This window comes from Anguilla anguilla, chromosome 16 (genome assembly GCF_013347855.1).
Source record: "Anguilla anguilla isolate fAngAng1 chromosome 16, fAngAng1.pri, whole genome shotgun sequence".
Classification (NCBI taxonomy): Eukaryota; Metazoa; Chordata; class Actinopteri; order Anguilliformes; family Anguillidae; genus Anguilla; species Anguilla anguilla.
Genome location: NC_049216.1, coordinates 26,791,523 through 26,803,408, shown reverse-complemented (window position 1 = coordinate 26,803,408; position 11,886 = coordinate 26,791,523).

Here is an 11,886-nt window from a genome sequence, read left to right as displayed (position 1 = left end):
CCCCGGCCCTGCAGAGCGTGAGCTCCACAGAGCCGACCACGCTCAGGGGATAATGACTGGCAAAGCGCAAAGCAGAGGTCACTGCGGTCTGGTGAGAGAACACCGAGAGAGTCAGCCTGGTCATTCAGAGCTGCTCAGCATAGGGCATTAACATCAGGGCAGTGCTACAGCCAATACAACAATTTATACATCATTTACACACTTTCATATTCAGGCACATTTCACATCAATCAAAATGGTACCAGGAAAAAGGAGAAAGGTCGTCATCCAAAACAAAAAAAAGCAAGGATATAAGAATAAGGCTAAATGCCACTTAATAAAACTGACCAACCATCCATACATGCATTTAGGTTTTTATGACTTTTCAAATTTTGAATCCCTAGTTGTGTCTGTTCTAGGGTTTTGCAGTTGAATAACATTCCACTATGGGTAACTAAGTGCACATATGACAAGTCCTCTCTCTTAAACTGCTTCAGCACAGCCAGAGTGGGAGAAGAGCAATGTGAACACCTCTTTTTGCATCCCTCTGCAGACAGATAGTTGCATGAGCCACTGGCATGCAGCACTGCACCAATGCAGAATGTACTCCTCTGGCACTGTGGGAAGATACCATTCCTCACCTAAAAATGGCGTGCCTCTCCTTTTGCTTTAAACAGCCACACTCTGCTTTTTTTCCAGCACATTCTACATCCACTCAATTGCTTTTCTCTAGTTGCATAGAGGGACACAGAGACAGCTTGCATCAGTGAATATCTGATAGATATCCCTCAATGCTGGTGAAATGTGGTCATTGGACTCAGCTAATAAACATTACTTCAATGTGTAATTACAGTCATGAGAGTCTTCGACCACAGGCACCAGACATTACTTCACTTGTCCCACCAGCACCTAATGATGATGGCGTATGGAGAGAAGCTAAATATAGGGACTGGGCTGTTTTATCCTGGCCTGCTTTCTTCCAATATTAGTGTGGGTTGTCCATCTAAAGTTCAGTATGCTTGGGTCAGCTGTTATTTCACCCAACAAACTGTCTAGTTTTAAAAAAATATTTCTTTCATTAAAAAGGTTTCCAGTAGGGTAAGCCGTCAGTACAACAGCACAAATCACCTTCTGGGATATATATGGCTAACAACCAGTAATCTTTTCAAACATTATATTCACCTGTCAGGGAAGCTTGCCTGTGTCTTGTGAGGGTTGAGTTTTTCTTATAGCCTGTGCTTCTGGAAATGTGTGACACCTTAAGCCCTGTATAAGACTGTATAGCAGTACCCCTAAACATTTCATTACCATTCATAAAGACAAAAACGGCATTCACAATTATTTTTGCATTCTTAGTCATACAGAAAAGTGACAATTTTAATGACGTATAGCGTGATGAGCTTCCTGCCTCTTTAAGCCGGCATTGTTTCCGAATGCAGATCCAGAGAAAGAGAGAGAGAGAGAGAGAGAGAGGGAGAGAGAGAGAGAGAGAGAGGGAGAGAGAGAGAGAGAGAGAGAGGGCTTGGTTGGTAGGTGGGCAGGAGGACTGGTGGGTGGTGTGAGCTCGGTGATCCTGGCAGCTGTCTGATTGCAAAGGTGTCAGTGCGCACATTGTTGCGCTACCTTCCCCCTACCTGCTCCAGCCCACCTGCTTACACCCCCGCACGGTGCCCCAGCGAGGTGGCAGGAGCGCGGGCACGCTGCTTTTTTTTTTGCAAGTGCCAGCCAGGAAACGAGGTGACAGAAGGCCCGGCGTTCCCCACGCATTCTGCCCCAGCGTCAGGCTTGTTTGTTTGTCAGTGTTTGCGCGAGATAGTGTGTGCATTGGCGTGTGCGTGTTTGTGTATGCGTGTTTGTGTGTGTGTGTGTGTGTGTGTGTGTGTGTGCGGCACGGTGATAAACTATCTAAAAACGAAGATGCCAGCTGGTGTGCCCCTTCCATCTGGAGGGGTCTGCCGGGTCACGGTGATCTGGCAGAGCGAGCTTCCAGCATAATGATGCTGCATTTGAGCAGGAGGGGAGAAGGAAAGTTTATTTGTAGGTTAGCCTGCTCTATATCCTGCAAGTCTGCAAAGGCAGAATTAAAAGTGTAGGAACCAAAGCCAAAGTCAGCACCAGTAACCAGAAGTATATGCAAACAGGAAAACCATTTGGTATTCTACACTACAACTGGTTTTGCCCTAAAGAAGATGTTAGAACTGGAACTATATGTCATCTGAAGATACGTGGCCTCCAGCTTCCTCGACTGTTCACTTAATTATCTGGAAATAGTGTGTTAAATTAGTATAGGAAGGAATGTCTACTACCATTTTTCTAACCAAAGATACTACAATTAAAATGTAATTACATATTGCAGTATCGGTGTAAGAATGTTTCATTTCTCAGTGTTCCTCTTCCTGTCAGGATCTGGAGTCCTCCTTAAATAACCTGACTACATCCACAGGCCCTGGGTTTTTATTTCTGTGAAGGATAATTATCCAGTGTTTAAAGCCGTAAAAACGAAGCCTGCCTGCTGTACCATGGGGAGGAAGGGCGCTGCTTATCTCTGCCAGGGACACTTATCACATCTGCGCATGTCACACCTGTCAATGCCTCCCCCCTCCCTCCCCCTCCTTATCAGCCTGGTCCTGCTATAGCAGGGCCTCTCTCTGGGCTTGGGGGGGGGGGGGGGGGGGGGGGGGCTTGAGGGGGGCATGGGGGTGAGGTGTGTGCAGTTGGGAGGGTCAGGACAGACTTTGTGATGGTGCATGAGAGTATGTGTGTGCATGTGTGTGTGTGTGTGTGTGTGTATATGTATGTGTGCTTGCATATGTGTGTGTGCATGTATGTGTGTGCATTTGTGCGCGTATGTGTGTGCATGCATGTGTATCTGACTGTGTATATACATGTGCGTGTGCGTTTGTCTGTGCATGTGTGCATATGTGTGTGTGCATGTGTGTGCGTGTGTGTGTGTGTGCATGCATATGTGTGTGTGTGCGTGCATGTGTGGCATGTATGTATGTGTGCGTGCGTGCGTGTGTGCGCATGTGTGTGTGTGCGTGTGTACATGCCTGTGTGTATGTGTGCGTGCGTGTGTGCATGTGTGTATGTGCGTGTGTACATGCCTGTGTGTGTGAGTGCGTGCGTACATGCCTGTATGTGTGCGTGCGTGCGTGTGTGTGTGTGTGTGTGCATGTGTGTGTGTGCGTGTGTGTGTGTGTACATGCCTGTGTGTGTGTGTGCGTGCGTGCGTGTGCGTGTGTGTGTGTGTGTGTGTGCGCATGTGTGTGTGTGCGTGTGTGTGTGTGTACATGCCTGTGTGTGTGTGTGCGTGCGTGCGTGTGTGCGTGTGTGTGTGTGTGTGTGTGCGCATGTGTGTGTGTGCGTGTGTACATGCCTGTGTGTGTGAGTGCGTGCGTGTGTGTGTGTGTGTGTGTGAGTGCGTGCGTGTGTACATGCCTGTGTGTGTGAGTGCGTGTGTGTGTGTGTGTCTCTGTGAAGGAGGGGGAGGGTGAAAGAAAGCAGAAGTGTGAATGGGCCGCTGGGCAGCAGGGCTGCCTGGCTCAGAGCCAGCGGGGGATTGTGGGTGTCCCTGTGCCAGCTGGCACGCAGCGCTGCCCATCTGTGGAGGTGCGGAGAGTGTGCAGCAATCTCGGCGAGAGCCGCCGCTCGGCCCCGGCCAGATTTAAAGGGACATCGCCGGAGGGCTGAGCGGGTCCGCACCGAGGCGCGCTCTCTCCCGCACCTCGTCCGTCGCCGTCAGAGCGAGCGCCTCCGCAGCTCGCCGGCGCCGCGTTCGGAAGGAGGCGTTTACCAGCGGGTCCCACGTCGTTTAAGTGTCGTGGTTTTTTTTTTTTTGTTCTTTTTTTAATTGAACCACCCACGGCAACGTGTAAAGAGGCAACAATGCGGACCGTTCTGGAGCCCGCCCGCCCGCAGGTTTCGCAGCACATTACAACAGGAACAAAAAAAGCAGACGTTGTTAACCATTTAATCACGCGCAGTCCCAGGGCGGCGGGGAGAATAAACCACACCGCAGTGAAATAAAGCAGAGCATCGGCTAACCTCACACCCTTAAGTGCTTCATTTAAGTGGCTTTAATGCCTGGGACTTAATGCTACTGAGCTCTGGCCTGAGCGCACTATGCGGTAAGCGTGTCTTTACAGTAAGCCTTTTCCCCTTATCAAGAGCTGCAGTTCTGGTACAGATGCCCTTCTGGGGGGGTGAGGGGTGGAGAAGGGGGGGGGGGGGGTGTAGCCAGGTGTGAGTGTGTGAACACACAGCTGGGTGTGAGGGGGGGGGTGGGAGGGGTCAGGACCAGGTGAGAGAAAGTCACCCAGGTTAGCAGCTGTGGACTGCAGCCGGGCTGCTGAGCAGAGCAAAGGGCTGTCTACAGCAGGTCCCCAAAAAATATCAGAAAAAATAAGGGAGCGGTATAAACACGCCGATGCATACGGGGGGGGGGAGGGTGGAGGGGGCGTTTACTGGTGTTTAAAAGGCGGCGGATGGTGGGAGATTAATAAACAGGGGGTAATAGCGAAAGGAGTCTATATTTACTTCTTTATCTGGGACGGTGCTTGTTTGTCAGGCCGGATGAATATTGACTGTGAAATTGGGATCAGGGGCGACACATGCCAGTGCTCGGCCTTATCTCGGGGCTGCAGGCGGGCAGAAGCGTCTTATCGCGCCGGCGCAGGAGCGTGCCGGCACTCCAGCGCTCTCAAAGCCACCACTTTCCCTTTGTATCGGCCTGGAGAAGCCTGTTTACCTTTCAGTGTCTTGATATTCCTATTAGAGGGCCTTCTTTTTTCCTCTTTCCATTCTGCTATGCGCAGTCTCTCTCTCTCTCTCTCTCGCTCTCTCTCTCTGTATCTCTCGCTCGTTCTCTCTCTCTGTCTCTCTCTCTCTCTGTATCTCTCTCTGCCTCTCTCTCTGTCTCTCTCTCTCTCTCTCCTATTCTTTCTCCATCTGACCTTCACTTTGAACATGGGATGAATTATTTAACTCTTTTTCGCAGAGGCCTGACTTTTGTTCTCACTCTCTTTCTGGTATCTGAGTCATCACGCTGCAACGTGCCTTTAAACCCTGCTGCTGTGTCCATAACCTCCCTAAGACCCACCTCACGTCTCAGTCTCAAGCTATTCCATATTCTATATTCATCCTTTAACTCATCCTTTTTTTTTACTTGAGGAAATCAGCCCTTTCTTTCTTTAAAAAAAAATACAATCAGTAATCTGAGCAAAGAATAATTCATATTGAGAACCGGCAGAAATGCAGATTTCTGCCTCATCAAATGAGCACATGAGCACGTCCTCCTTTGTGCGGTTCAACCTGCAGATGGTCGGCCATGTCCAATCATCTCCAGCCGCATTGTGCAGGGTCCTTTAATGGCCGCGGCCTGATCCGCTGATGTGGGATCTGAGAGCTCGCTACCTGAGGAGGGGGTACCGCGGGGGAGGGTACCGCGGGGGGGTGGGGGCTCTGGAGCCAGTCAGGATCACAGCATTCCTCAGCCTTTCATACAGAGAGCTCAGTGAAGCCCAGCTCAGAGCAGCATGAGCCTGCATCACGAGGGTCAACACACGCTTTTCTGAGTGGGAGGACGGGGGTGGGGGGAGGGGCATTTTTATGTAGATACAAAATGGTGCGAACAGTGACCACCTCATTTAGAGCTTCTGATGTGGGGGAGACAAAGTGAGGAGGAACAAGTTCCTGTGCGCGGCGTAAAGAGGATAGCCCCCCTCCCCCCTGCCCACCCCCTACCCCCTACCCCCAGCACGTCTTTCTGCGTCGGCTTCTGTACCCTCCAAGCCCCCTGATGAAAGGGGATTTGGATTCTTCTGCCGATGTGCTCTCCTGGCTGCCAGCTCCGCGGCTGTCTGTTTTATCAGCCTCCTGCACGCAGGGATTGGCTGAGGGCGGAAGAGCGCGGGGATAAGGGAGACAAACATGCCAGCACTGCTTAGCGACCCGCAGCCGCGTGCCTGCCAGGCGGCTGATAACCAGACAGGGACAAGTGGGCAGCCCGCGGGCACCGGCAGGGCCCAGCTGACACGGAGCCGCCGCCCGGAGAGACGCGCGGGGCGCTCCGGCTCCACCAGCCGCGGACGCGTCTGAGCGTCGACCGGGCAACCGGGCATCAGGTGCGCTGACTGCCCCCCATTGGTCCGCTTAGGGATGGAGGGGCTCGGCACACGCCAGCCCCCACACCCCCTGCCGGGAGGGAAGCGGTCCTGGGGGTCCTCACACCGGCACAGGAGTCTGACGTCCAAACACAGAACACGGCGCACATGTGGGGGGGCCACAGCAAGTGTCCCCCCCTCACGCCTCCGTGCCTAGCGCACCACACGCCCCCTGTTAGCCAGCATGCCCAGCTCCTGTGGTTCACCCACATCCGGAAACCCAGCAGAACTGTCCGTACAGACTAATCTCGCTCAAGAGCACAGCTGCAGAACCCGAGTCCAGCGCACCTGCCCTTCCCATTTAAACTATACTTTCAGTCTGCACCTCAGGGCTGGCCGGTGAGAGCAGTGTCTAACTGAGGTCCAGGCAGGTACATTGTGCCCTTCTCTCTGTCTGTAATCACAGTGTGTGGCCCCTGACGAACAGGTGGGGCACAGCAGCTTTAGCCAATGGGAAGCAGAGGCCTCTGAAACGGGCGGCCCTGCTTGTGAGCATTGGGCCAATGAGAGCACACTGCTCCACGTCCTCCATCGTGTTCAGTCTGCAGCAGGCTGTTCTTCCCGAGTGTATGTCAGGTACACACACGCACACACACACAAACAGATGCACATACACACATACACACACATGCAAACGCACACACACACGCACACACAAACAGATGCACATACACACATACACACACGTGCAAACGCACACACACACACACACACACACACACACACACACACACAGCCACACTCAAACGCACACACACAAATGCATGCACACACACACATACACTCAAACTCATACATACACACACATACACACACACCCACACCCACACGCAAATGCGCATACACACACACAAACACATGAACACACACACACATACACGCACACACGCATGCATACGCGCACAGGTACGTACGTACGCACATACGCTCGCACACACACACACACATAGGAGGTTCATGCATGCTAATTCATTCATTCATATGATTTTTATTCACCCAATTAAATCAACGAGTCAGAGTGACTGGGGCTGGAATTGCACAAGGCTGTTTGGATGCATTCCCACTGAGTGAAAGACAGAGAAGAGAGAAGTGTGAAACTAGTTAAAGCAACCACTTCTTCCAGCACTTCTATATCCCCATCGGTTCACCCTGAATGAACCTGTAATTATTAAGTTAAAAAGTTGCACTTTTTACTGACTGGAGAAAGGCAATCTGCCTGGTATAATGTTCTATAGAGGTCAACCACATAAATGATTGAGCCACTTTTCTAAAAGTATTGCTTGTGTGTGTCATCGGTGTCAATAAAATTGACTTCCTTGACTCCGCCTTGATGTTATTAGCGAAAGGTTATATTCCCCTTACAAACTCATAGATTGCGTTCCTTCGTTGCACCTCAATCAAGAATCAATATGATTAGGTGGCCTTTGGTTTCTCTTTCTCATTTCAATATTGATGTCACTTCTAAGGGTCTAGATGATTAAAGACAGCTCATTGATTTTTGTGGATGGGATGGATGGAATTGACTTGTGCAAAACAGATTAATGAAGGGCCTTTTCAGCCACTTCAGTGTGATTAAACCAGCAACGTGTTGCAAAGAATTGTGTGGAATATCAATGAAAGAGGGGCTGAGGACCATGGGACATACAACAGCACGTGTTCATATGTATACACAAGCAAGCTGCCTTCTCACATGTTAAACAGTATCACAATATTCTACATACAGTACACAGGGCTCTACTTATGTTCAGACCCCAGGAAGATTAGCTGCACACTGTGTATTGCTAATGGGGATCCCAAATAAATAAATAAATATTTGCCACCCCTGAGCAAGGCAACCTACATTATAAACAACCAATTAACTCACAGCACAAACAGGCCTCAATGTGCATTATGTACATTTCAATGAACAAATGAAAAATGGTGCACATAGTCCATTCTATTGTGCTTATAGTATTCGTAGAACTCACTTCGCTTAAAAAGAATTACCTGCATTACAGTCGTTTGCATGAAGGAGCTGGAGATGGTTGCGAGGAGACAGTAATCTATTTCGAACTTTCACCGAAATAAAAACAGGTGTCTGTCTGTTTTTTTTTTTTTTTTTTTCCGCAACGACCTTTCTGGAGTGTCTCCTGCTCATGAATAATTTATGGTCCCAGTGCACAATATACTGTGAAACCTATTGAGCTAATTGGCAGCAGTTAAATTCTGAGAGTGCATTTTCTCGCTGCGAACGGGGCATTGTGTCCTCCCTGTCCACAGGCACTTAAATAGCACACGCTGGATTAGCACAGGGGTTACTCTCCCCTAGACAAACATATTTCTCTGCATGGGCGACACTACGACTGGTTATATAAAGAGAGCAGTCTGGAGTTCTGGTTAAGGCTCCAATTGTAGGACCCAGAATATAACGACAATGACGCTTTTTCTTCTAGGGCACCCTCATTAGCTACTGAGAGCATGTACAGGCTAAATGGTGGGAGGCAGAAGAAGAAGTGTGTGTGTGTGTGTGTGTGTGTGAGTGTGTGTGTGCGCGCATGTGTGTGTGCATGCGCGTGTGAGCGTGTGTGCTTGCGTGAGCATGCATGCTTTACAGTGCTTTAAAGAAAGCAAGCGAGCACGCACTTTAAAAACGCAGTACACCTTCTGTCACTCACCAGTCTCACGGTGCAGTACCCACAAAACCCTGACTCTCTCTCTCTGATAAGCATAATGTGACCCAACACACTGCAAGCTGCAAAGTCAGAGGAAATACAGGAAAAATAGAACCAGATTAACTAAATTAGACACTTTGACAAGCAAAATACATTAATTTGTACTCAAACTCAACCTGTAGATGAATAATCTCCACACTATAAATGTGTTTTAAACACGTTTTGCCAACCGACATGTCCCCCTCATAGCCTGAACTAGAAATGGTGTGTTCTGCTTGCCGTACCGCTCACCCCCTCAGGGGGCAGTGCTGTAGGCCCAGGCCTGCAGGAAGGGTTAAGTTTCCTGCCTGATTCGGTGGCTCTCTCCCTCTCCGGGCCTGCTCACGAGCGCCCCGGGCTCTCGGGCCGTCCCTCCCGTCCGCGCGTCCTGCCCGCGTCCCCACCGAGTAGCTGTCATCACATCCTGTCACCGGGGCCCGGCGCAGCTGCAGGGGAACCGCGCGACGGGGCACCTTCCTCTCCATCTGTTTCCTATTCAGGGTGGCACCTACTTAGAGGAGAGCGGCCACTGCGTGCGCTTCCAGAGCGCGGGTGCGGGTTCGTGCACGGGGGAGCCGGTGGGGGAATGTGCACACGGGCGCGCCCCCAAAAAACAGCGGGCTTTTCTATTACCCTCCGCCACGCGTCACCTCAGCTCACTCCTCTGCGCAGCGCTGCACGTTTTCCCCAAAACACCAGGCGCCACAGAACTGGGCGCCCCCCCGTTCAGAGGAGGAAGAAAGACATCAAAGTGTAAAATTTCAACATACCACACATATAAGCAGACTGAATTTTAATTTTTTATTTTTTTTTTTGCTGATGGCAATTAGCCTGGAACACTGTACATGTAGCGCGTCTTACAGCGATGGCAGCAGTGTGGAATACATAAAGTGAGATGAGCACCGGCAGCTGTTCCGTCTGATAAGGGAAGCGTGTGCATACACGGCATGCATATATTGATGCATGTTTTTCTATGTGATTGTGAAATGTACACACTGTGTTTGCTGATGGGCTTGCATGTGCACTGGTATGTGTATGTGGGTATGTGTGTGTGTGTGTGTGTGTGTGTGTGAGAGGTGTGTGTGAGAGAGAGAGAGAGAGAGAGAGAGAGCATACTTAATTTAGCAGGTGCAATCTGACAGTTTTTGAACGAGCGCCAAGCCTGTTCTGAAGGCCCCGGCTTGCATCTGCGTGAGGCAGCGCAGTGACAGATGGGGACGGTTTAACTTATAGAGTTCGGTTAAGATCTGGAGGTTTGCAGAGACTGTCTGTGCCAAGCAGGTGTGCACAAAATACTGGGAAGATGAGAACAGGAGTCCCAGCTGCTGCTTTTGGGGGGTATTTAAGGAAGTCCTGAGGTTCCTTCAAAGTACTGATATTACCAGGCCAAAACCCATGCAGTTTGTCCACAGTCTGTGAAATAGGAGTCAATATCCTTTTCCGTACCTCACACAGTATTTGACAGTATCTAATGCTATATTAAAGATCACATAACTCTATTATATTTGTAATTTAATCAGAGAAAATATGTGCACACAGGGTAGATACTTAAGTCAAGGACTCTCGGCAGAACAACCAGATGTGTACATTCAGCTTTTTACCAGTAGGAAAGATGAACCATTTTAAATTAAGTAGTTCACTTGAGCCCTGGAAAATTATATGAAAATGAAATTATATAAAAGGACAATTCCCAGAATGCAGCTGAAGTGAGTGTAGCAAATTCAGGGTCTGGCAGGGTTTGTTGTGGTCCTGCATGCAGTAATTTAATTAAAAGCGGGAAAAGGACATCAAAAGACTGTTAGAGGCTTAGTGTTTTGCCTGTTCCAAAGTCTCCAGGTGGTCAGTTGGACCTCTTTGCATTTGGCTTCTCCATTCTTTTTTCAACAATGGGGCTTGTTAGACCTTCTCTCACTTTCAGTTGCTCCTTTGAAAAAAGCGAAAAACTGTTCCTCTCTCCTTTGTAGTTTTTGCTTAAAGGATAAGTGGCATTTCAGAGAGAAATTCCAACATTACCCACACAACTGTTAAAGAAATATCTTTCTAAATGATATAAACAAAGTGAAAATAGAAGTGACAAAAGTTTCCAAAGGAGTGGAGATTTTTTTTCTTCTCTTTTATTTTAAATGATAAATTCCATCATTTTCTTTTTATTGATCCTGTGCTTAAGTTACTGTTAACCTAGAAGACTCTGTCTGTCACACAGTGTTGGGGAAGCTACTAAAATGTAACTAACTGGGCATCCAGTTTCTCGATACTGGAAGCAGTTAAGCTACAGTGCAGCTATCCATAAGAGAAGAATAGTAAACTAAACTAAAGCTGCTTTTAAGAAGTATTAAACAACACTGAAGCTACTTCATTAAAAAACACAAATTAAGTCATCTATGGGCCATGCCAGACGTTGGTTAACACCTACTGTTTTTATGCTCAGACCCGCTGTAAATAACATAAAAATGCATTCATAAGTTAGCAGTTCATTTAGCTACACATTTTTTCAAATTTATTTCAGGGGAGAATTGATCAAGATGAGTTCTCATGAACTTACATTGTTCAGTTTTAATAACAAATGACCTTAGCTAACTAGCCACACTTCACACCAGCTAAAACTTAAAATAGTTCTTTCATTTACCTGAATTGCACCAAGAATCACACTCCCAAAATGACACATTTTGTTTATTAAAACACAAACCAAAGGTGTCTTGCAATACTAAATAACTCAGGTATGGCTATGGTACTGCACACTCCAACTCCTCATCCATGACTACTGCTTAGGAAAAATAATCTGGATGGCCAAATTGTTTTTTTGCAGTATGCAGTTTGGCTACCACAGGTGACTGGGAAATGTAGTTAAACTTGTAGTTCCTTTAAATGTAGTTCTGCAACTCCCCAACACCGCGGTGTCTGTTGGCTCAGTCATTGCTGGGAGCAGCAACCGCTGGCGAAGATAAGGCCAAGCTAACCGCTCACTCAACGTCCCTCCCTCTGCCCCGGTTCCACCACCGAGCCACTCTGACTTTATCTCCGTGAAAAACTACTGCAGGTCACAGTGTTGCTACGAT